Genomic DNA, 25,530 nt, shown 5'->3' with positions numbered 1-25,530 from the left:
TTGTGATGAACCCCAACTCAATAAAATCACCTATAACTAATAATTAGACATTTTTCAATACTTGCACTATACAAGTAAAATGTTATTAGAATAGCTATGCTTTATTTTTTTCAGTTTTGACATTAATTACTTTTTACTTGGGGAGGACGACCTTCCGAACTTTTAGCACACTTCTTCAAAAAAACACACTGCAAACTATTTTACTGTGCAATAGAAAATTTGGGTGGATTTGTTCAGTTGTTTTGGCATATCTAAATACATACTATACTTCACCGCTTACTTATGCTGTTTTCGGTTTTAAAATCGAGTCGCCCTAGGTTCGCTCTAATGTTTACAGTTTCCATACAAAAGTGACAGCTCCGAGCGAACCTAGAGCAACTCTGATCTAAAAACGAAATCAGCATTAGATGTCGACAAATGAAGAACAATTTTTCGCAATAACTGATTCAAATAAATATTTCTTCAATCGTTAAAGAAACGCGTGAATTTTATTCAAGAGTTTACTATCGGATTTTGCTGTCAGAGTAGCGTGATTTATGTTCATGATTGCAGGATCTAAGTCGTGATTTTCGTAATTTCCATTCACGTTATCGTGATATTTTAGCCACGAGTAGAGGGATTCATTTTCATTAATTCAAAGTCTCAAACACGATTTTTGATATTTCAAACATAAGTAATGTGATTTGTATTCATAATTCATGGATCTTAATCACGATGTTCGTAATTTCTATTCTCGTTTTCGTGATAGTTTAGTCAAAAGTAGTATGATTTATGTTCTTCATTTTAGGATCTTAGTCACGATTTACATGATTTAGTTGCACGTTATCTTTATATTTAAATTATTGGGGATATCTTCTTAACATCACAAACATTACATGGGTGCGTTTCCGCTTCGTCTCATCAGAAACCGACACTAACATTTTGTAGGAATAGATTTAGCGCCGACTTGTCGCGGACGGGACATCACGTTTGATCAGTCGTTCGATTGAAACACAAAGTGTGTTTTTGTTTTAGGGATTTGCGTCCAGCTGGCGCTAATCTATTCCTACAAAAAGTTAGTGTTGGTTTATGATGAGACGAAGTCGAAACGCACCCATGTAATAAGTAAGGATTTGTGCCCTTCATGTGCAAATGTGTTTTACCAAAAAAAAAAAATTTCTCCCTGGTGAGAAATTTTAGTGTTTATCAAATGAACTAGTTCACGAATACATGAATAATATATGATTTTGTGAACTATTTCACGACCACGAATTGACAAAATATTTGATGATTTTGTGAACTATTTCTCGAACACAAATATTGAATCGTGACTAATATTATAGGAATCATGAATTAGTTCACGAGAATTAAATGGAATCGTGAACAAAATTCCAAGTAGTTCACGAGAAAGTCCAGACTGTTTTAATTTTGTGAACTAATGTTCCTAAATCTATGAATAACATCACGAGTGCACCGTTATTTTATGAGTAATATTCAAAAAGTTGTGTACTAGTTCCCGTACAAAAACTAGATTTGGTAATGATGTGGCGGAAGCCGTGACTAAAGTTTACAAAACAAAAACAAATAGTTCAACTAATAAAAACGTCACGCGGACGTTGCTGAAGGGAAATTGAACATAAACCACATAAGTTTTGTTCATGGTCCTGTTTTCGTAACATAAAAACGTGTGCAATTTATCTTTACCTAAAGGGACCAAGACCCAACTTAGAAAAGTTGGAATTTATTGTTTCGTGTTTCACTCGTCAGTAACTAACACCAACTTGCTATTAGTTAGACGATGTATCAAAACTAACACCAAATTGGCATTCCTTGCAGTTCTTTGATTCTGAGCTACTGTGTGCAGATCAAGTCTGTATTGTACTGTATTCCCTCGTGCATTACCTTCGGCAGTGAAAACTAACTTTTGGAAAGAGCTGGGGTCACAAACCCAAATACATCTATGGGTTTTACTCGACAATTGTAGTCCAATACTGGCATATGGACTATGTGGTGGCCGAGAGTGATGACGGTCCAGTCGAAGCTCAACCATCCTCAAAGAATAGCGCTCATGGCGTTGACTGGTGCTTTCACGATAGCTTCGACTGCTGTGCTTGAGGCCCTTTCAAATATTTAGCTATTACATATACACAGCAAACAAGAAGGACTATCATGTGCATACAGACTGCAGGTTACTGGTATTTGTAAGAGTAACCGTGTTGATCTTGCTACCAGTCATACACGACTGTTACTGGTTACATAGGGTGAAGGAATTCTTGCTCCCAGCGATATTACCCTTATTGAACATTCAATGCGAAGATTCCCTCTCGAGAGGAGTAGTTTTCTGGCTACACGGAGAACCAACAACAAACGCAAGTGGCCTGTTACACTGACGGCTCTCTGATGGAGGGACGTGCTGGTGCTGGTATCTACTGTCGTGAAACAGATTGGAACAGCTTCACACGCTAGCAGCGATGCCAGATTTACAGACATGTCTCTATTTTACAGACTTTTGTAGTCTGCTAAAGACGTAATCAAAAATCTACAGACTTTTGAAAGAGTAACAGTGTTTAACAAAATTGGCCTAAAATAATTTAATCCAAATACGAGTGATTCTTTCACAATAGTTTACTAATTTCAAGCTTCTTTTAAAGTAATAACCTAGTGTAAATATGATTTACACAACAATCTACAGACTTTTACAGACATTTTAATTATTCTTCTACAGACATTTCACAAAAACATGTGGCATCGCTGCACGCTAGGTAGATAATGTACTGTATTCCAAGCAGAAATATTCGCGATTGTGTACGGGGTACAGTTGACCCTTCAACAGAGCTTACCCGGCAAAGATATAAACTTCTGCTGCGATAGTAAGGCTGCAATCATGGCTCGGACGAATCACGGTACAAACTAGTGATCGCATACCGAACTCCAATTGAAGAACTAAGCATTGTCAACACTATTTACCTTGTCTGGGTGCCCGAACATTCCGTTATTACTGGACATGAATGGACTGACAAATTGGTCAGGGGAGATGTAGTAATTGACTTCGTTGGTCCTGAGCCAACCCTGCCACTTTCAACAAGTTAGATAAAAGGAAAAATCCAGTCCTGGGCTTTGTCCGAGCACTGCTATTTTTGGAGAAATCGATTAACGTATCGCCAAACAAAGGCGTTTCTAGAACAATCGTGTCGTGTGATTCCTGTGTTTTAAAATTTCCTACATTTTTCAAAACTCCACTACGGCATGTTGACCAGAACATTAACCGGCTACTGCAAACTCAAATATCACATGGCAACTATGCAATGCACTGATCTTTGTGAATCCGACTAAGGAACCTCATATGATCTCATAAGCAACTGCCCAGCAGTAGCGCGATTGCGATTTCAAGTTTTCGGTCGTTCTTACATAGACGACTTCGTGTTTGGACGACAGAAACTCAGAGACTCCTCAAAGTTCCGTATCAAATGCGGTAAAGGGCTTTAGGATTTCTCACAGGCGATTAGAGCTACTTGTAAGTTTTATTTGTTTTTGTGCTGGCATTATTCCAACCCTTGCAATACTATTTTCTCTTCCTTCCAATTAGGAAAATGATCAGAAGACATGGTAAGGCACAAATCCCCGATTACATACGGGAAACGTGCCGTTTTGAGCCAATATATTCTGATTTATGGTTGGTGGTGATGTTGATACGTTTAACAAACTTGTCTTAATCTTGGTAATGTTATCAATTCCCAATTATTTTTCAAGATTGTTCAACGTTATTAGAGCTAAATTATTGTTTTGTAGAGACATCAGTATTGTCTGTAGGCACACTTTGAAATACACCGGGAGTTTAATTGAATATGACAATACAAATTACTGGTCTGCCTTTTGCCATTGTTCCAGAGATCGAGGAATTCTCCTCAACTAGAAACGTCAGCCTGATATATTTTCAATTTATATGGTGTTGTATATAAGGTATAAATTCGATGAAACATTTAGTATCTGTTCAAGAATCTGAATATTAAAATACGAACTTAAAGGATTAGAATAAAAAGCAGTTGCTCTGATTTTTCTGGCAATATTGCCGAACACATTGTGTGAAAGTACACAGAAGATTGGAAATAAGATAAAATTTTGTTAAAAACTGGTAATAGGAGCAAAGACGCCAAATCAAGAAAATAATAGTTGAACGGTTTCTCCACGTCTACAAATTGCCTACCAGATCTGATTGCGCCGAAGGTGGCGAACGTCCTGGTAGCTTTTTCCGGGTTTGACGAACGCTGGCAATCTTTTGCACATCTTTTGAGCGACCGAAATGAAGTCTACTGGCGGTGTTTGCATCTCTAACGGTTTAGTGTTTTCTGGTCGGTGGAATCGACCGATTTTATTATCCAGTAAATCGATCATCGAATAAACAGATAAGTGTCTTCATTTTAAATTTGTAGTTTGCTATCCTACACTGTCTCTAATTCCTCTTTCAATTTCCTCTAAGATCCGTAATTTCTGTTTCCTATTTGTATTATTTACGTTTCTACTTAAGGGACGCTCTAAGCACTCTGACGCAGAAGTGCTAAAGAGAGCTACCGACCATTACAAACTCTAATGCTCTCTTAGATCAGGGTCAGAAAGATAAAACCTTCTCAAAACTCAAAAAGAAGAAAATCAGTCGATTTATTAGATCATCACGTTTCAAATCATGGAAAATAGCTGCTGGAAAAACTATCGACTTAGCTGAATGGTGCTTTTGGAAAAGTGGCTGTGAAAAAACACAGCCGAAAAACCATTCCGCTAAGTCGATATTTTTTCCAGCAGCTATTTTGCATGATTTGAATCGTGATGATCTAATAAATCGACTAATTTTCTTCTTTTAGAGCTTTGAAAGGGTTTTATATGGAAAATCCGGAAGCAAAGCTGAACACAATTGTTCTTACGCAAACTGCTAAGCGTTCAATTCTAACACATGCTCAAAAAAGTAACTTGAGCCTTAAGCAACAATTTTAAATACACACACCAAAAAATCTAAATTTTATTGTTGACGTAATTCCAAACTTGACACATTCTATCAAACCGTGATTGACGAAATATAACCATGTTCTCTTTAATTTTACATGAAAGATGTACTTTTCATGCGCAGTGCCATAAAATTACACCCTTCAACATTTTAAACAAACAAACGTCATATGTGGAGTGAAATTACGCGACTCGCAAAATTCAACGACATTTAAAATTAAAATCATACGTAAAACTACATCATTTTTGAAGCTCATATATCGTCGCTGTTGTGCTATCTTATGACAAACGCCATTTTGGGGTGAACTGAGTTAGATATACCATGTTACTAAGTTTTAAAATCTCCATAAAGTCGCGTTTTTAGGATTTTGAAATTCTGCTAAGTTACTGAGATATAGCGAAACACGATTATGACAAGCGCCAATTTCTCGAGTGATCGAGTTGTGCTATCTTATGACAAAGAAAAAAGAGACAACATTCTTAGTTTGGCTTGCTATAAGCCGAAAAGCTTATAGCAAGCCAACAGATGTCTCTAATGACATAGGTAATTCCTATGCAGATCAACCATAACCATTAGCTAGGTTCTTGTCTCGGGAGCAAAACTTTTCCTACCATAGTTTTTTCTGGGAATGGTTGGCTTATATATTCATGATTATTGAACAAATTTCCTTTTGAGATTTCCACTTGTTTTGGAAAGTATACCGAAATGTAGTGATGGATTATACAAGAAGAACATTTGTTTCGTCTAGTCACCTGTCAACAATAACATTGTTTGATATACATTGTCTCTAAATTGTCAATGAAACCGATTTTTGTTAATTGTTTTTCCTGAATAAAGGAGGAAAATTGGAAAAACTTTGTGTTCTAATACCATCATTTTGTAACATGATATTGCTGCTATCGCATGGAAAAGTATGATATTGGACATAGTGATCCATAATGCATAATTTTACGAATCAGTTATAATTCATATTTATATGAAATCTTCTGTACACATTTGTGACACGTCATATATATTTTATCATCAATACACAATTATGACACGTATGTGAGCGACTTTGGTTTACATTTTAAGCAAAAACTGTAAATATAGTCAACCGATCTTCGCACAAATCGAGAGTTTACTTCAGAAAAGATAGAAGCATCGAATGCCTTCTCCGAAAAGCTTCTAACATTTATAAATTTTATGATATTCAATCTCAAACTTTAAAAATCGTTTTTCGCGAAAAGTGCTAAATGGCGCTTGTCATAAGATAGTACAACAGCGACGATATGTCGTGGTCAGGAGACGTAAATTTACACGATTTTTTCTAGGTGTGTAGTCAACCGATTTCCACAATAATTGATGGATTCATGCAGAATAGGTAGAAGAATTAATTGTTTTCTCAGAATTGTTCGGACCATTTAAAATTTTCAAGATATTCAATATCAAACTTAAAAAATCGTTTTTCTCGAAAAGTGCTAAATGGCGCAGTAACAGTGACGACGTGTGCATTTTTCCCGTGTTTCCTGTGTTCTAACTGTATTGGACTGTGCTCACTGTTTTAATTTCATGTCATGGTATTTAACATGAGAATTGAAAATGAGTGAATGCGGATAAGAATGAGATTGATGATTCGGTTTGTCATAGGAAAGCGACAGTTCGTCACTTGTGTTACTCGTTTTCGTAGAATTTAAAGATGAGGCTTTGCCTTCATTGTTTAGTTTTGTGTGTTTTAGTAACTAAGAGACCGTAAAAACGCAGGTGAATCCATTGACTTTTATTGATCATTGAATAGATATGAGAATTCTATGACCTCAACGCTATAAAAGAGAACATTATTCAAGATCGGAACGACGTACAGTTGAAGGGTTTGAAAATTAAAATATAAAAATACTGCTCGGCTGCCGTTATTCAAAGTTGTTTCGATTTTATTCATACTTGAGAAACAGCATGTGCTTCAATATTCACATGACATATAACACGATATGCATTTGACAGTCGGAACTCTCTGCGCAAAACGCATGCAATGGCATTCCCGGGGCTCACTCACGGTGTCTTTGTCGAACAACTTTATTAAAAAAAATTCGGCATCTGTAAAACTTCGGTATATGAAAGAATGGACTTTTCCCTTTCATTTGAAAATAAAATTAAAATATTATTATATTTATAATATATTATAATATATTATTCTGTCGGGGGTCTAGAACAACCTTTTATTATAAAGTTTTTTTTATTAAAAACTAAGTTTTTTAATGAAATTAATTCGCATTTTTGCTACTAATTGGTACTATAGACATTCAAAAAATACTAAAAGTGAGAATATGATGAACAATCCCATTGTCTACAACTTCGTAGAATACTATAAATCGATATATAATTACCCGAGAAAGTTATTAAAATTTTATCAGCCTATGGATTAAGAAGTCGATTAACAAGGACTTACAAAAAATGTTGGGTTTAAATGAACAGTAAATTCAAATAAATTTCAATGTATACAAAGCCCCATTCCCAGCAGAAAAAAATATATTTTCAGATTTCTCCGGGTCTTGGGCGAAAATTACACTTTATGAACAAGAAGGTGTGGAAAGGTGTTGACCAAATTTATTCGATAATCTTATACCTTTTCAAGATGTTGATTAATGTAGTAACGGATTTTATCATGCCTTTTTCATTTCTTTTCTCGCTCTAGGGGATAGCTAATGTAAACTAGGATGACCCTTCTTCCTGATCCTATCCTGCGTGGTAAAATACAATTGGCTTAAATTCAAAGCTTTATATTTGAATGAACTAAAGTAGACAGTTCGAGTCATTGCAAAAAACAACAACGGATTTTCTTGAAATTTTGGATTGAGAATCCTGTTTGTCTTTATCAACATTAAAAGAAAGATGATTGAAAAAGAAAAAAGCTCTTCGAATTTTGGATCCGTGTTTAATATGTTTGTTATCTTTTGGGGTAGATTCATTTCATCAGAATTTATAGATACAGATTTTTGCTTGTCCTCAAATTTTATTTCCAAATCGAACACACTTCACATAATCTTAGAAAACAACAAAACCATGTTTCAAAATTCCTTTAAGAAGAAAATCCGGAGTTGTTACTCGTTGCACACGGATCACAACAGAAAACGAACAAGAAAATATCAGGCTGGACCATCCATTCAGTAAATTCTCAAAGTAATGCAAGTCTGTTTATTGAAGATTTCCCAAATAATATGGGATAAGAGCAAAGACAACATATCAAGAACACAGAGTTGCCAGTTCAGATCAGAATCTGAAGACATTAAAAGCTCCACGTCTTTCGGGTAACGATGATACTTTCAATATTTACTTTTATATTGAGATCGCTATCTTCGTACAATAGAAAAAACCTTTATTTCTCATTTACTATTGCGATTTCTGTTCAATGTACAGCGATTCCCAAAAGTTAACAAACTTGAACATAAATCTCACCGAATTATTTTTCTATCCTTCATGAAACTGTCAATCAGGATTCTCAATCAAAATCAAATCAAATGACTGAATATCTAATCGAGTTTGATCAAATATAAAGTTTAAATTTAGGCCAAATATATCCCACAAGATGCTAACGAGCAAAAAGGTTGATTCAAGATTACATCAAGCATACTCCAGAGTAAGTGAAAAAAAGAAGAAACTAATATAACTGTGACAGAAAAAACTATTTCATTTTGCTGCATTACCCAGCAACTTTCAAAAGAGTCTTAATTTCGTTCAAATTTTATCTACTCTTCTCTATATCTCCATGCTCCTAACATATCATTGGTGCGCATAAAACGGTGGAATCTGGAATTATGTTTTTTACACTTAAAGGTGGGACTTTGCTAGCATTCAGGTTCTTCTGAGCACACTGTTAAAATAAGTCAATCCATTTTTTATAAATAAAAATGTTTTTGGAATAAAGCTTCTTAACCAATAGACCCCGTGCGAATCTAGAAACATTGATAAAAATTTAATAACTTTCTCTGGCGATTTTAGATCGCAATGTAGTTGTTGTACACAATGAAATTGTCCATCAGATTTTTACTTTTGGTAATATTTGAATGTCTAAAGTACTACCTAGAGGCAAAAATGTGAACCAGTTTCATTGAAAAACCTAAGTTTTCAAACAAAAAACTTTAAAATAAATAGTTGTTCTGGAGCCCCCGACAGAATATTTTAATTTTACTTTCAAATGGTCGGTGTTAAGTCAGACCGGACCAAGTCGCAAAACGTCAAAAAATGAGTTAATGATAGCCCTGGATAAAGAATTGCTTCATCTACATTCCACTTTTACCAGATTTGAAATATGAAACAATAAACAAGAATTATGGTAAAAATTATTTTCCAATTATAATGTAAAGGATGCTGCGATTCAAACTTTAAACGCGTTTTTCTCGAAATCAATGCACTGTCACTTAGTCCGGTCTGACCTAACACCGACCAAATGAAAGCGAAAAGCCCATTCTATCACATGCTGAAGTTCTAGCGATGATGATTTTTTTCAAATAAAATTGTTCTACCAAACACCGTGCACTGGGTATATGTACGGAAATGCGAATAATTGCTATATCTCAACAATAAAAGTTTAAAATTTTAATATCTTCGATTGTATACTGAAAAGACGACGGCGGCGACCTTAGAGTGGACAAACTTATGATATACTTCCTGTACTTGCTAGAACCCATAATCTTTTTAGTTACTTTAGAGTGAAACGGAAAGCACGTGACATAACGAACTAATATGCGATACGACTAATAGAACCAAATAAAAACTATTTTAAACGAAGTAGTTTTCCTGGTAACAATGACAGACTTTTTTCTGTAGGAAGCTAATAATCACGCTCATATTATTATAGTTCATTGAAAAAACATATAGGAAATGGTCGCAAATTTCAAGAAAAACCATATGTAGGTACGTGAGAACTATTATAAACATGGGTAGAAGGAACAAGGGCGAAGCTTCGAACATCAATGTTTCCTACAAGATTTGTTTACCTTTCTTTATTGTGTTTTTGGTTTAACAATATTTGTGCTATTTAATTTGAATATAATATGTAGTACGTGCGTTACATTATCTTGTTAATTTTACCAATAAAATAATTTTCTGATTATAAAAGTCAAAATTCCGCTAAAAGGGTACCAAGTCAACACCCTACGTCATATGACACAGTAAAAACTGAACTCAATCAAAACGGAAGCACTGTTTCGCATGCATAATTAGCAAACAAGTGCCACGCAAAAATATCTTTCTCTGACAAACACATACACACACAACATAAATTTATGTAATAGTAATTGAAGAAAGACCTTCTTACCTCTAGTCGTCACTAACATCCATTATGATCTACATAACCGTGCTCTTCGGAGACACAAACTTTCGTTGTTAGTCTATTAATCTGAAATAGAGATGGGAGAATAGAAAAAAACAGAATTATAACATTAATCGATAAAACTCGCATACTAAGCAGGTTTGAGATTTAGTTAGATAAAGGTACGTCAATGGAATATAGAAATAGAAAAAGTTAACATAAATCCATTTGATTTGTTTACTTGACCAATAGTATTATTTTGAATGGTTTATAATTAAATACGCGTCCCAGATTAAGCTGCACCAGCATTGTTCTCTTTTAAAGAAATAGTACGTGTGAACTGACCCAGTCAAAGGCGCACCGATATAATCACAGCAATACGTTTGACTAGAAAGTATTTTGTTGCAGTTTGTAAAATCATCGTTGGTTCTAAGATGATCCCTATCACCTACCTCAACAAACCAGCGTTGTATTCGGAAATGCAAGCTCAACATGTGCAATTAGCTCTGTGACTAGCGAAAAAAAAATCAAAACAAGTGCCCAAGGGAAGTGGCTTATTTTAACTTCAGAAAAGAGGTCTACTTGCTAGGCAACAAACAACGGCATAATTTACAAACAAAAGAAATAGCTTCGCTGCCATAGAAGACGCAATCATCTGAGGCGAACACCAGCTGCAAGCAAGCAATTGCTTCGTTTGGCAAATTTGCACTTAGGTTTCCTGGTAAAAAGCATTTTGATACATATTATTGGACCTACCTGAGTTAGACAGGTGTTATGTGTAGCGACAGTACCAGTTACTCTTGTTTCTGCTATTTGTAGATACTTGATCTTAAGTACGAGAAGCTGTTCGTTAAAACTAATAGACACAGACGGCGAAGAAAAATCATTTTGTTTGAAAGTTTTAAGCTTGATGTTTTGTTTGGTGTCAGTGGTGGACAGGGTTGATACTGCGATGAATTCAGCGTTATCGTTTCAACACGATATCGTTGAATCGATAATTTTCCGAACGTCGATTTCATCGGTCATCGTCAACGAACTTCGATGAATGTAATGTTAACGTTATCGAAAAACTTAACGTTGATTTCTCTTTTTACGTATAGAAATATTTATGGTATATTTATAGTTTTATAACAGTACATTTCTAAACATGATGGAATATGCCAAGCAAACCAAGTTTGATAACTGAAACCTTTAAGAATGGTTTTGGCCTTATATTAGTAATTGCAGTGAAAGCAAGGTTGAATTCCAAATTTACAAGGAAAAGAAATTTCCAAATCCGTGAGACTTTTATTCATCTGAATTACTTCAGATATGTCGACTTTAAAGATTAAAAATCAGAGAAGTTCCGCCTTACACTTGCTAATGCAGGGCACTCCAAGCTATTGCCTCTGACATGATTTACTTGAAAAATATACCTGGATTATTCAACCTTTTGCATATTCGCTTAATATTTTTTAGAATGAAAAGAACACTAAGGTTTTTACACAGGGGATATGAACTAGTTAAAACCGCGTTAAATGCGGGCATCGACATTTAGCGTCTCCTCGACAAGCCCATTCCTAAAATACCCATATTGATTGGGTTTTAGAGAATTCCGCTAAACATGGACGGAAACATCAGCCTGTGGCATTTGATCGTCAAGTACATTGCAAAAATATGTACTCATGGTGTTAAAGAGCGGGCCACAAGAAAAATTTTCAAGCCATTTTGCAGAACTATGTTAAATTGCTAAATATGAGAAAAAATGCGTTAATTATGAAGATCGTGTAAAAAGAATCCGTAGTGTATGCATAGAAATTTCGTTGTACAACCATTAAAATGTTGTTCTGTAGTCAACTTGAAAGTGAATGAATGAAGAAATGAAGGCGTTGAAATTAAATTACCGAATTTGAGATTTTACACAGATGAAATTTATATAAGAAAAAGTTTTATCTCATTGCTGGATTAGATTGCGTTCTTCTCCTATATATCACCAAAATGAATAATCTGTTATTTTTGATTTACTGGAATAAATTAGCAATAATTTTTGATTTTTTTGTGTTATTGATTATCTACAATTTATCGAGTTTATTCGTGGACTCGAAATAGTGTTCATCCGACTTCTAGTTGGGTGCCTCTCTCGGAGTTTCACGCGGAATTTCACGGGGAATTTCACGGCAAATTTGAGACGGAAGTTCGCGCGGAATTGAACGCAGAATTTCACGCGGAATTTCACACAGAATTCCACATGAAATTTCACTCATCGTTATTGGCGGTAAAGTTGAATTCAACGTTAACAACCCTGGTGTTTAACTATGCAGAAATTAGAAAAATGGTAATTATCTATTGCGAATGGTGATATGAAATCATCTCGTTATGACGCTTAGCATCACTCAATTAGTGTGCCGTTTCAATGTGGCCTTGTATTACAGTAAGGCTAATTAATCTTTTAAATGCGATAAACGAAGCCAAACACCTTCCGTGACTACTGTCGTCGTTGCGCGATGGCTTCGGAATTAAAAATCTTATTTCACGACTGAAATACTGCCCTCTTGCTGCATGATTGCTAATGTAACGGTTAAAAAAATCACCACAAAGTAAATATGATTTTCAGTCAAACGAGTGATGAGCTATGCGATGCGAGTGGGAATCAAGTATTTATTTGCAGCCTGAGAGAAAATGGTTGTTATTATGTAATGACCAGTTGAAACGATGTACCTCGGAAAATCAAGGCCTAGGTCTGTATGGATGAACTCGCAACACAATGAGAAATGAGCAATCACGTTGTCCGTCAGTGACGGTCGCGGAAACTTTTCTTTGATTGGCTATTAGCAGATCCGTGTTGATTGAAGATGGGCTGTATTCTCCACAGTGGCGATAATTTCGATAACATTCGAAGCTTGTAACGAATCGTACATGTTCTGATTGCTGCCGATGCCTAGGCGATTTCAAGAAGTAATAAACAAATGAATATTATTTTTCCAGACTCACAAGCACACAATCTCAGATAATCGTGATTGTATCATTTATTCTCCTTTCTTCCCCTTTTCTTGTGATAGCCACCGCCAGTAAGTAGTAATGTAAGTAGTGGTGATCGTCGTGACAACCATGCAATTCCCGGGTGCCTTGAAATCGCACAATCAGTCGGCCTAGAGCTGTTACAGTTCTATTCAACATTCACGCCCTACAGCTTACGGCGTTTCGTCCGGCAGACAACCAGAAGCATTCGGCGTAAAACTGGAAAAGAAAACAGATAAAAGGTACGATGTCTTCTACCGTAACGAGAAACAGTTGCGCGGTGTTCACACCTTTTTCTTCGCCATCGGTAAATCAACAGAGGAACCTCGTGGAAAATGTGAATCTAGGGTTTGTGTCACTGGTCAATAGAATAAAATGTAATGCCGAAACTTCATTTCATTGTAGTGAACGGGAATACTGCGAGTGCCAGAATACTGTTTACCCTAAAATCGTAGGTAAACAGGTGGGTATTATTGTAGGTATTACAAACTGATAAAAAATAACGAAACTGCGAAGCTAAACGATGAACATATAACACATATTCTTGCCAATGATGCTGTGGGTATGTTACATGTAGATTGAAGCAACATTACTTCAACATTTTCTTATTTTATTTTATTTATCATCTGACCTAGTTGATCTTAATGAATATGGAATGGTAATAGCATCTTATAAGCAGGGGAGATGGGGGCTAGCTGGCGATGATTTCAATTTTCATTTTTTAATAATTTGATTCAGGTAGATCGTATTAAATAGAACACTTTACCTAAAAGGGCAGAATGTTGACTACATCACATAAAGCGTTTGATGAATTGTCTTCAATTTTATAGATATCAATATGCGACGCCGAAATCCTGTCAATTTACCTTGACTCCGGAATATTTAGAGAAACTAGACGATATGCCAAAAACTAAGTAAGCAAAAGGAAATAAAATTACCTCATGAGTCCTTATAGACCGTGGTGAATGTCTTTTCAATAAAACTGGGTATGCCAATTGATATTTCAGGCTCAGCATTCTGATTTTGAAGCGTATATTCAAAAGCCAATTTTCGAAATTATTGAGCATGAGCATGAGCATGATGACCATACAATTCGTAGTTGCTACTCCGTGATTGATCAGAGCTGGCGAAATTGCACAAGGAATCAACGAATGGAGCCTGGGAGTAGCTTTCCATCCTCAATGTGCACGTTCCGAGAGCTCAACTTTGTGATGTGTCAATAACGGTGCCGGCCACGTCCTTACAGTCATCGAGGAAGGAAGGAAATGTTAATGTGGCAACCGTTATTATTTAATTTAATAATATTTTTAAGCCAATTTTCGAAATTATTTTAGCTAAAATCCAAAATAATTGTGTTGACACCGGATAAAAATTCTGTTGTTTTAGGGTTAATAATCCATGCATTTTAATGTTTGAAATTCAGAAAATTTAATTATTGTTCTCGAAACTCCTACTTTTTATGGGATGAATACTCACAACTTCTATAGAACAAACTGTAATGCACCATAAACACATTAGAGAATGTATTTCACTTTACTTGAAGTACACCGTGGGAGACAAAGCCATATGTCTGATACAAGTAGATAAAAAATCATTCCGCTAACTAGCCTTGGGATCTCCTTAACATACTTGCTTTAAAATAAAATTTATTCATTTGTGAAAGTCTGAAAACGTGATCAGAGATAGGAACAGCAGACACAGCTAACAGTGAATCTGTATTATTCCCTGCTTGCTTGCGTATGCTGGCCACGTCCGAATGCTCTTCTGGGTAAGGTAGGAATGTTAGTCCGGTACATGTTGCTGCTAGTGACCGAGTAATCCTTTTAATTCTCAAAGGATTCTTCTTTATATTGTGACAAATCCCAATCTCAGGTTCCAAAATTCACATAATTTGGCCAATTTTTTAATTTGGACAAGTTTAGGAGTTTTTTCTCGATATTGAAAGTGCTTTTGATAACGTGTCTTTCGAATCCATTTTGGAAGCAGTACGAGGTCATGGACTACCTGCATATATCAAGAACTGGATACACGCAATGCTTAGCAACCGACATCTGTGCTCATCGTTAAGACAAGTAGGACACTGAGTGTCTGCGGATGTCCTCAAGGTGGTGTGATGTCACCACTTCTATGGAATCTTGTCGCCGATGGCTAGTTGAGGAAACTTAATGAGCTTGGGCTTCCGACGTATGGTTTCGCTGATGATTATCATATAATGATCACCGGTATTTGCATTAACACGCTTTTTGATTTGATGCAACAAGCCTTATGTGTTGTTGAGCAATGGTATCTTCATGTTGGGACTATCAGTTAATCCAAATAAAACATCAATGGTGCTTTTCACGCAACGAAGGTTTACAACTGGAGCTAGTTCATTGCAGTTTTTTTTTTAAGCTGAAATTATTATCGCAGATCAAGTTAATTTAGCTGGGATAATTCTTGACGCAAAACTTAATTGGACAGCTCACATCGATTTCAGGCCTTCGGCCAACGCAGACCAGCTTTCGGTAAATATTAGGAACTCAAACCCAAGTACATTCAGTGGATCTACACAACAATTGTTAGACCAATACTGGCATACGGGTTGGCCTTGTTTGGTGGCAGAAGAGGGAAGTCATGACAATTCAATCAAAGTTAAACCATCTTCATATGATGATCTTGATGGCGATGAGTAGTGCGTTCTCGACAACACCTACTGCTGCTCTAGAGGCACTCTTGAACATAAAAGCACTACATGTGTTTCTGAAATAAGAAGCACTTTCTTGTGCATACCGTCTTAAGGCTCTGAGCTCTGCAACATTAACCCAATATATCGCGCAACCATCCACACAAGACTGTGGCCCCAAATGGTTACTTAGGATACACTTGCTCCCAGTAACCTGACACTCACATGTAGTTTTCCTTTTAAAACATTCAATGTGAAAATTCCTCCTCGCTAGGAATGGCTTTCTGGCTGGATGGAGCGACAACTTGAAGAATACGTAGTTTGTTATACTGACAGTTCTTTGTTGGAGGGCCGAGCCGGTGCTGGTGTCTATTATCATGAAATGAGATTAAACCAATCTCATTCGCTTGGTAGATACTGTACCGTATTCCAAGCAGAAATCTTTGCGATTCTGTGGGGCGTACAATCAGCACTTCTATGGGTACCTGGTCATTCCAGTATTACTGGAAATGAATGGGCAGACGAATTGACTAAAGCTGATGCTGCGACTAACTTCGTTGGTCCAGAACCAGTTCTACCACTGTCGATTGGTTGGATAAAGCACAAGATTCGCTCTTGGGCTGCATCCGAACATGCCAACCATTGGCGTAGCTTGCAAACTTGCGTTCAAACAAATACTTTTCTGTCGGGTGTGAGTCCGAAAATATCAAAGAATTTGTTGCATTTTTCCAAGCACAACTGCAGTATTCTATTCAGGGCACTGACTGGACATTGCGGACTCAATTATCACACGGCTACTATTCAGCGCAGTAAGTATTATTCATATGATCTTTGTGAATTCGATGACGGAACATCATATCATTTGATATGCAACTGCCCTGTAGTAATGCAATTACGTATCCGGATTTTTATTTCTCCGTACATAGATAAACCTATGTACAGCAGGCATTGCATTTATCGCTCATATGAGTAAATGCGCCCGGATAGTTTGCTACTGCGACAATAAAAACTCACATTTTCACACGAAAAGTTATTGGCACTCACACAACTTCTCCGGATAAATACAACGTGTTATTTCTCCGGATAAATAAAACAGCCGGAGAATGAGTGAATGAGTTTATCACGGTATCCTTTTGGCGTTCCCTGCTTTGCTGTCGTTATTCCAAAACACGACAAAACAAGTCCATCATACTTCTTTGCCGCTTTTCTTTGTAATTAAGTGTATTTTTTGAAGTTTTTATTGATTTCCACGAAATTAAAATTTTATCACCTTCTCCGGTGAGAAGGAAAAAGTCAAATAAATTTTATCCGGAAAATCATTCTCACGCTATTTGTGGAGACGGAGAATTTTGCGACTCATCTTATCTCGGAAAAGTTGGACATCGGATAAGCTACTTCTCGCGTGAGTGAGAGAGAATTACAACCCCTGATGTACAGAGAGCTGAAACTGAAGGATATGCTATTGTTCCTAACCCAGTGTGGTAAAGAGTTATAGTTTTAGTCGTATTTGAATGACAATATCTCTTCGGGGCTGTTATGGTTCTGTTATCTCTATATCCAATCGGGGGTGTTGATATATCCGCCCACTACTTAAATAAAAATTCTAAACCCCTCCGGGGGTTGGCAGTGTTATTCCTGCTATTGTAGCACCTGCAGATCGTTCAGCATGCCTCCGGGGGTGCAGAATGCTCTGTTTAATTTTTCTGTGTCGTTATTTTCCTTACCCTTAACCGTATCACTTCCCCAATCCTTCCCATCAGGAAAATAACAAGGCGCAAATCTCCGATCAGCATGGGGAACATGCTTTTTGAGCCAGACGCTACTGATTCCTGATTCATCTCGCTTTCCTACCGTCCTTGAAGATGCGTGTCTTCTGAAAAATTGTTCAAAAGGTCATGCACATGCGCCTGACAACCATTTTCACTCGAAATTCTGTCAACAAGTGGCGCGAGTGTATATGTGAAATAATATTACGTGATTGGAGATGTTTTATCTTGTGATCTTGATTTCCTACAAAATTCGCGCCCTCTGTGAAGTTGTGTTGAAGTACAAGATCGTATGGATTCTATCTGTTTAATTTGGAACTTTCTAACTACGCGACACTAGTGCACATGCACATGTTAAAATCAATTTTGGGTCATCAATTGACCCTGACAGCCTAGACAATCGGCATCTTCAGCGAACTCAATTCTAAAACAAAGTTCTTGTGGATAGCAAGCTGTTTGATTCGGAATTCTACCACAGTGTAGCTCCTGTGTACATCGGAATTTATGAATTTTTTAACTTGACTTTAACTACCTCACGACATCAGCGAAGTTGTTTAGAAGGCATGTTTTGTGATGATGTGTTTGGTTCGAAACTATGGCATTACGTAGCACTAGTAATAGATACTAATTAGGTTGTCGATTTTTATCTTGTATAATTACGACTATCTAACGGGCTACAAAGGTAATGTTTTCACAAAAGTTGTTCATTAGATCATGGCCACGGGCATGACAATCATTTTGAATTTAAACTGTATCATTTCGTGCTGCTAGTGTATATGTGAAATACTGCATTTCAGAACTCAAATTATCTAGTGAAACTCGTATCTTTGGCTAAATAAAATAGAAAGTAATTGTTATATTGCACATGTTAAATTTTTAGGGCAATTAATGCTTGTGATTTTTTTTAAATATATCAAACATAAAGGTTTATTTCCCAGAAAATGAAGGGAATCAAACCTAAAAATCCTGGAATCACTAGGACATTCAATTAATATCACATAAATAAGACTAACTTGAAAATGTTGTGAAAAGATCTGATAGCATTTTTATTTCTCAAGTTGGTTGTAAAGGCTAATTCGGAATTGATAAAAGCTTGTTTTCTAACTATTTATATATTAGCTTCCTCAAATATACTGCCTTGATATACAAATAGTAAGCTTTTTAGAGTTCAGAGACATTCTTTTAAACATTACAAAAAAGCTTTTGATTGAGCGGTCGCATTACTTCTTTACAATCCGATGCATCCTGAAGATGTCCAGGGTTCTTGAGCTGGCCAGACCGTATTGACCAGTATTATCGTAGTCCCTGATAGGAGTGATTTTGAATCAGTGGTAGATATAAGAAGTTCAAAGATTAATTATTTTACATGAACGCTAGTGGCCCATGGTGACAGAGTTTGTAAATTATATAATCACTAACGGTAATTGTCTTGTTAAAAATTATCTGAAGCAGCGAACTTTCTAGGTATTTAGAAACACTTCATCGAAAAACTTTAAAATCCATTATTATACATGTACACTAGCGCCACGTGGTATCAGCATACCGAACTGAAACAATTATCATCCACACGGCCATTTCCTTTTGAACAATTTTGCTGAAGAAACGAATTATGTGGGCCGTTCGAGAAACGAGATAAAACAAGGTAAAACTCAAAACTCTATTGCACATGCACACTAGCGCCACGTAGTGATAAATTTTTTTACTCAAAGTGTTCACGTCTCGAGCCCTCTTAGCCTTTGCTGAAGAGAATTGCTTTGTAAATAAGCAGGATCTCGAGATACAGCATCCTGGATATAAAGGTGATGCTAAACTTTTTGAGATGTTGCAATATTCAGTACGAGTGTTGCAATACTTATTAAAGCGATTCCAAACTTTTGACGGGTAGTGTATATGGATCAATATTTCACTTATGGAATTTTTGTAAAACCATTTCTCAAAAATTGCGATAATTTATTCAATGGATAAGTACCCGATCAGAAAATCATATCAAGAAAATATCAAAATTATTTCTTGATTTGATATTTATATCATATAGCCATATAATTTTGTTATATGTCGTTTGGAACGAATTAAGACTAAATTAAAATTATATCATGTTTTGATTTGTCAATAATGATATCAAATAATATATCATATTTATATTAACCATATCGTATCTTTTCAACATAGGGTAACTGCTCCCTAATTCATCTTAGCACCTCTATTCATATCATCCATTTGAACACATTAGTTAGAGCAGTATCTGCTATCTCTATTCAACGCATTAGCTCAAATGGTAGGATGAATAAGGGTACGTTGTGCTCGACTTTTCGCTTCGCTCAAACGCGAGTATTTTACATTTCCCAGGAAAATTTCTTAACTGTGCTGCTTCTTAGGAACGAAGCAAAGATGATGATACCTATTTAAGCGCAATCCAGTAACTCTAAGTCGAGTTATCAACGAAATAGTGTGATATCCTGACTAATGAGATAAATAAGGGCTCGCCTACCCTAGTATGTACATCAAAATATAATCTTTCCAAGACAGTTTGGCAAAGCTATAACGATATCACCAGAGATGGATCCTCCCAAGAACTGGCTCCAAATTACTAGTGGTCTTGTCTTGTCATATGTTGGAATGTAAATACATAAGATAATGTACGCTTTGTAAAGCTACTTGATGATTACAGATCACAACAGAGAAAATGTTCCGCTGTAGTGCCACAAAGCAGCAAGTAGTTTTAAAGATTCTGCATATGATAATCTGAAAGAGCAACACTTGGTCTGCCTTGAAGAGGAATGGAAGCAAAACCTGTGACAAGTGCAGGTAAACTATTAAAGAAGAGTAAAAGAGAGAAGAACATACGAAAGAATAGGAACAAGCATTTTAAGGGATCATCCATAAATGATGTAGCATTATATGGGGGATGGGGGTGTTTTGTATTTTGTGATGTTGTGTGACGACAGGGAGGTACGGGGTCATGTCATGCTACGTAACTTTTTAAAGGGGAATAGGGGTTGACCTGATATCACGACAATCTTACCTGTTTCAATTAACATCGTTTTTTTATGTTGTACAGGGTCAAGGGGGGGGGGAAGTGTTACCGTCAAGCTACTTAATTACCAGGGGGCATTTAGAGGTTTGTCACAAAATGCTACGATGGGAGAGGGGATGCCAAAATCACTCAAAAAATGCTACGTCATTTATGGATGATCCCTTAAAACTATGAAGGATGTGAAGTGAAAAACAGGAACGACTTCAAAACAAATAAATGAACAAATTTTAAAATTATATGCTGAACTAACTACGAGTTCTAACAAGTAGCTGCGTCGGTAATAAAAATTATAAAATTAGTAACACAGGGAAATTAAATGCACATTTTTGAGAGACACTTGTACTAAAGAGAATAATGAATTATCTTTCATAAGAAAATATTTGATTCATTAATTAAAAATAATAAAAAAATGTGATTTTTGTGATAAAATTCTGATATTTTTAGATATATTTACTGCGCTCAATTAGATATAAAATATCTTAAATATCCGTTTGTGTGATATAAATATTTTATCAAACCAAGATACAACCAAAATACATTATACTAAAAAAGACTGAGATATAATAAGATATAACCGATACATTTTCTTGGTATAAAAACTTGATATTTTAACAACTATCCAGCTATATTTTATATCAAACAGAGATATATATTTTGCCGTGATATAATATCTTATTTTGATATAATTTTGATGTGAAATTCTGATCGGGTATACAACAATGATGTCTTAGGACCTTCCTTTTGATGGTATAGTTGCAGGGATTAAACTTCCTTGAAGTGAAATATTTGCAACATTTTTCTTGAAAGTATGAAAAACAAAGCCTTAAGAAATGTTGAAGAGCTAGTTTTTGTGAACATCCTTAATGAAGACCAACAATCTCTATTTGTAATACTTCAGACGTTATAGGTCGTTGTTTGTGAATGAACCCTTAATTTTTATAACGGTGCTTTCTAAATATTGTAGATAAAGCTTCAGTATGTCCTATATACTAAACACTAAACTTTCGCACAGAAAACGGGACGCCGACTAGTGCTGGAGTAATCTGAGTAGTTAGTTAAACAACTGATTATTAATATCAAAAAAGAACTAAAAATGATCTACTATTTTTTCAAATGACACTACACGATGATTACTTTGAACAAAAAAAATGCGAGTAAATTAGTTTCGAAAAAAAAGTTGATCACCTTAATTTAGATGCCAGCCATTGAAATGTAGATTTGATCTACGAACCACCGATCAGATTATTGGTTTATTAAAGGCTAGCTCTATGCAACAAGTTTGTCATTTATGTTCTTTATTGTTAGTCATAACCATTTCCGGTTTGAAAAATATATTGCTAAATATATGTATAATTCTCAGGTGCAGTCAGGCCCATACTGAATAAATTACCATTCACCGTTTATACTATCATCACTTTTAAAACGCCCCGTTCAAGGCGCGAGATTTCTTTCCATTCATTCGCCTGCGAAGCTAGAGCAAGTAAGGTAAGATTTCTCAATGAATCAAATGCTTTACTTTTATTAATGTGAAAATAAAGCGCAAAAAGTGCCGCCGACAGGTGTTTTTCTCGTTTCGAAGACTGAAGTACATACTCGGTGGCTGACGAATCAGGGAGACCGGTTTCTTGGCAGTAGCCTCACCGGGGTACATCTTCTTCGACACTTGCAACTTGTTGCTACAATTATCATTTTCCGAGCGGCGGCGTACGAACAGCATCATCGGTGGATTGACTTAATTAATCGTTCTATAAATATGATGCTGCGTACTGTTCCCTTTTGCTACGAGGGAATCCACGCAGCATCGCTGCAAGCTGCTCGGTACCGATCAAGGTTAAGGTGAAACCCAAATGATGTTTGCCGGGCGGTGGAATCCGGTCGAAGAAAGTGGTTTTTAACTTGCTCGCGCTCTAAGTGACTCAGTTGTGTCTTCGCACGTTGTAGCAGTGAGACTCATGCGTGAATTATTCATAATAATATGCAACTTCAGCACGTGACAGTCGGTGGTGCTTTCCCTGTGCGTGTCGGTTTTGTTGTTTTGACTAGACGAAGTGTAGTTGAGTACAAACCAATTTTCTGGCCTAATTAAGTTAGTTTTGCTTTCGCTAACCGATCTTGGTAGGAGCAGCAAAAGACTAGTCAATGACTGATGATCTAACACTTTATGGTGGTCTACAACAGGAAATGTTTCGAAAGAGCGTACCCACTGAACATTATACATACAGTGACAACATTGATGAGAAAAGGCAACATTTTATCTAGGTGCGTATAATTATATAGTTGATAAACGTCGTTCGTCCCATGAATACATCCTCAAACTTCGCTATATGACAAGATTAGGAACTGGTTAGTGATAATGAGACCTCCTAGTGGTTAAGTACTATAATTGACGTTCATTCGATTAAGTAAAGCGCGGAAAGAAAGTGATCGAAAGTGGTTCATATGTATAAGCCTGAACTCGGTTGAAAGTTTAGATGCCTCTTAACAAATTAATATTAGGATACCTTCGTACAATACTCCATCCAACCCTCGAGCTTGACATATATTTTAAATATGGTCAAGTTCGTGTCGGAATTTTGAGAATCAAGCATGTAGATGTTGTTTGATTTCTAGTATATATGGGAAAATAGGACATAGCTCGTCTAGCTACACACAACATCGCATCGTAATTTTTTGGTTGATCATAGAATTTTACATGTATTGCGGGTCGCAATTCGAATATCTGTAGTACTCAGGTTAAGTAAATGTATGCGATTTTCGACCAAGCACTGTGTGTCGGTATGGCCCAGTTAAACGGCGTACTCAGTGAGTAAATGGCTTCTGGTTCGAATCCCGGTATTGGCGATTATCATTTTTTTTTTCTCAAGACGCGATAGCCATTATACTTGCTGGAGGTTACATGGATAAAATTAAAAATGATCGTAATTAGCGACCACAGCACTTTTTGAGTTCATGATGGTGTCCTAAATGGCTGCGCAAATGATGGGAGCGATTAGTGAATGCTCGGATTTGCGCACTGCGTTTAAAGTTTTCATGGAATTCATATGGGAAAATATACTTTTTAGCATAGGCCCTCATACATTGGCATTTAAAAAAAAGTGTTATAACGATTTTAGCATTAGGTTAGATTAATCGTAGAAATGTTTAGCCCATTCTCCGCGTGGCAATTTTATCACAATAGCTTCAACTTCAACATATTCTAACTGGTTCTTGTACTTAATAAACAGAACATAGATTAAGATGTTTTATTATGTTTAATACAATCATGCTTTTTTTCGTTTGTCTCTTTCGGGGAATGGATTAGTTCGGTCACCAATACCTACGTTTCAATCCTAAATATTTCATAACCTGTTGATCGCAGGCTTGACGTCTTTCACGGAAACGCTCCCGATCGCATAGCAACTAATATATTAGTCGAATTTCTGAAATCGATTGGTTAAAATTTGGTATAGCTAAACGATTGTTGATTTTTCTAAACTTTCATTTTTGTTTTTGAATGAACAAAACAGTTGCTGAAACAACTAAATCATCTAGTTGAAAATGTGATGCTGTCAGTTAGCAAAGACACACACCATCCGAATCAGCTCATCAAATAGCTGTAACAACTAATATAATTGTCGATTTCAAGATTGGTGCGAGTTGAAACTGAAAACCGAGATGGTTGTTTCAGTCAATTGTAATATTGGAATAATTCCCAACCAGTTGTAACAACTAATATAATTGTTGATATCAAGATTGGTGCGAGTTGAAACTGAAAACCGAGATGGTTGTTTCAGTCAATTGTAATATTGGAATAATTCCCAACCAGTTGTAACAACTAATATAATTGTTGATTTCAAGATTGGTGCGTGTTGATACTAAAAACCATGATGGTTGTTTCAATCAATTGTATTATTGAAAAATATCCCAACCAGTTGTAATATCTAACGATTTTGTTAATTATAAGGAGGATTTGTTACCCAGTAATAAAAAGCCAAATTATCTTCGAAGAAGTTTATTGCTATCATATCAATGGCTTGATTTATCCAAACGCGTTGTATCACTAGAAAATATAAATATTAACACTGTTCAGCGCCAATACGTTTACATTAATTCTATTTTATAAAAAAATATATAACATTGACTTTCTATACGAATTATGGTTCCATGTTCCACTAGATTCTCTATTTGCATGGAACAATTATTTATGCAATGATAGAATATACAGATCAATTTACTGATGGAGACTAATGTCCTATTCTAATGTCTAACATTTGTTAACATGTGAGAAAATTGGATGGCTGATTTGTAAAAACACATGAAACATACACACCTGGTTCCAGAAGATTTGCTCACGTTCGAACATCAGTCGAATCATGCAATTTGTTGTCTACCTGATGTATTATATAAAGATACTTCCATAAATTCACATATATATCACTAAATTAGGTAGGCACTTCATAAGTATTATAACTGGTTTATTAATCTAAACTTCAAAATCAAGCTCTTTTATGTTAGCCTCAAAAATTTTACAAAATGAACATAGCGAGAAAACTGACGTATCATTTTCAACTAAAGAAGTGGTTAAATAAAATTTGCAAATTTTTGTTTCCTTTTTGCTGTCTTTATTTTCTGAAAACTGACAGCTTTCAAAAACAACTAATTTATTCAGCCAATTGATGATGCGAAAATCAACAGGACAGTTAGTTGAATCAACAATTTTTAGTTGAAACAGTCAAGACAAAAATCAAAAATTGCAATATTCATTTTTTGTGATTGCGGGGTTTTCCGTGTTGAAATAAGTTTTCAGAATAATTTTCCGAATTAAAGAAA

The 25,530-nt window shown here is 35.8% G+C and overlaps 1 protein-coding gene across 2 annotated transcripts in view; it reads right to left on the bottom strand.

Moving 5' to 3' along the window:
• The window catches only part of LOC131685120 (protein kinase C and casein kinase substrate in neurons protein 1), a 122,209-nt gene that overhangs the window by 21,825 nt on the left and 74,854 nt on the right, over positions 1–25,530 (bottom strand). For both annotated transcript variants that reach the window (XM_058968580.1, XM_058968581.1), the window contains exon 2: positions 10,269–10,349. The gene's annotated coding sequence lies outside the window, so the exon portion shown is untranslated. The remainder of the gene's footprint in view (positions 1–10,268; positions 10,350–25,530) is intronic.

This window comes from Topomyia yanbarensis, chromosome 2, assembly GCF_030247195.1.
Source record: "Topomyia yanbarensis strain Yona2022 chromosome 2, ASM3024719v1, whole genome shotgun sequence".
Classification (NCBI taxonomy): domain Eukaryota; kingdom Metazoa; phylum Arthropoda; class Insecta; order Diptera; family Culicidae; genus Topomyia; species Topomyia yanbarensis.
This window is presented reverse-complemented; position numbering and strand designations above follow the sequence as displayed.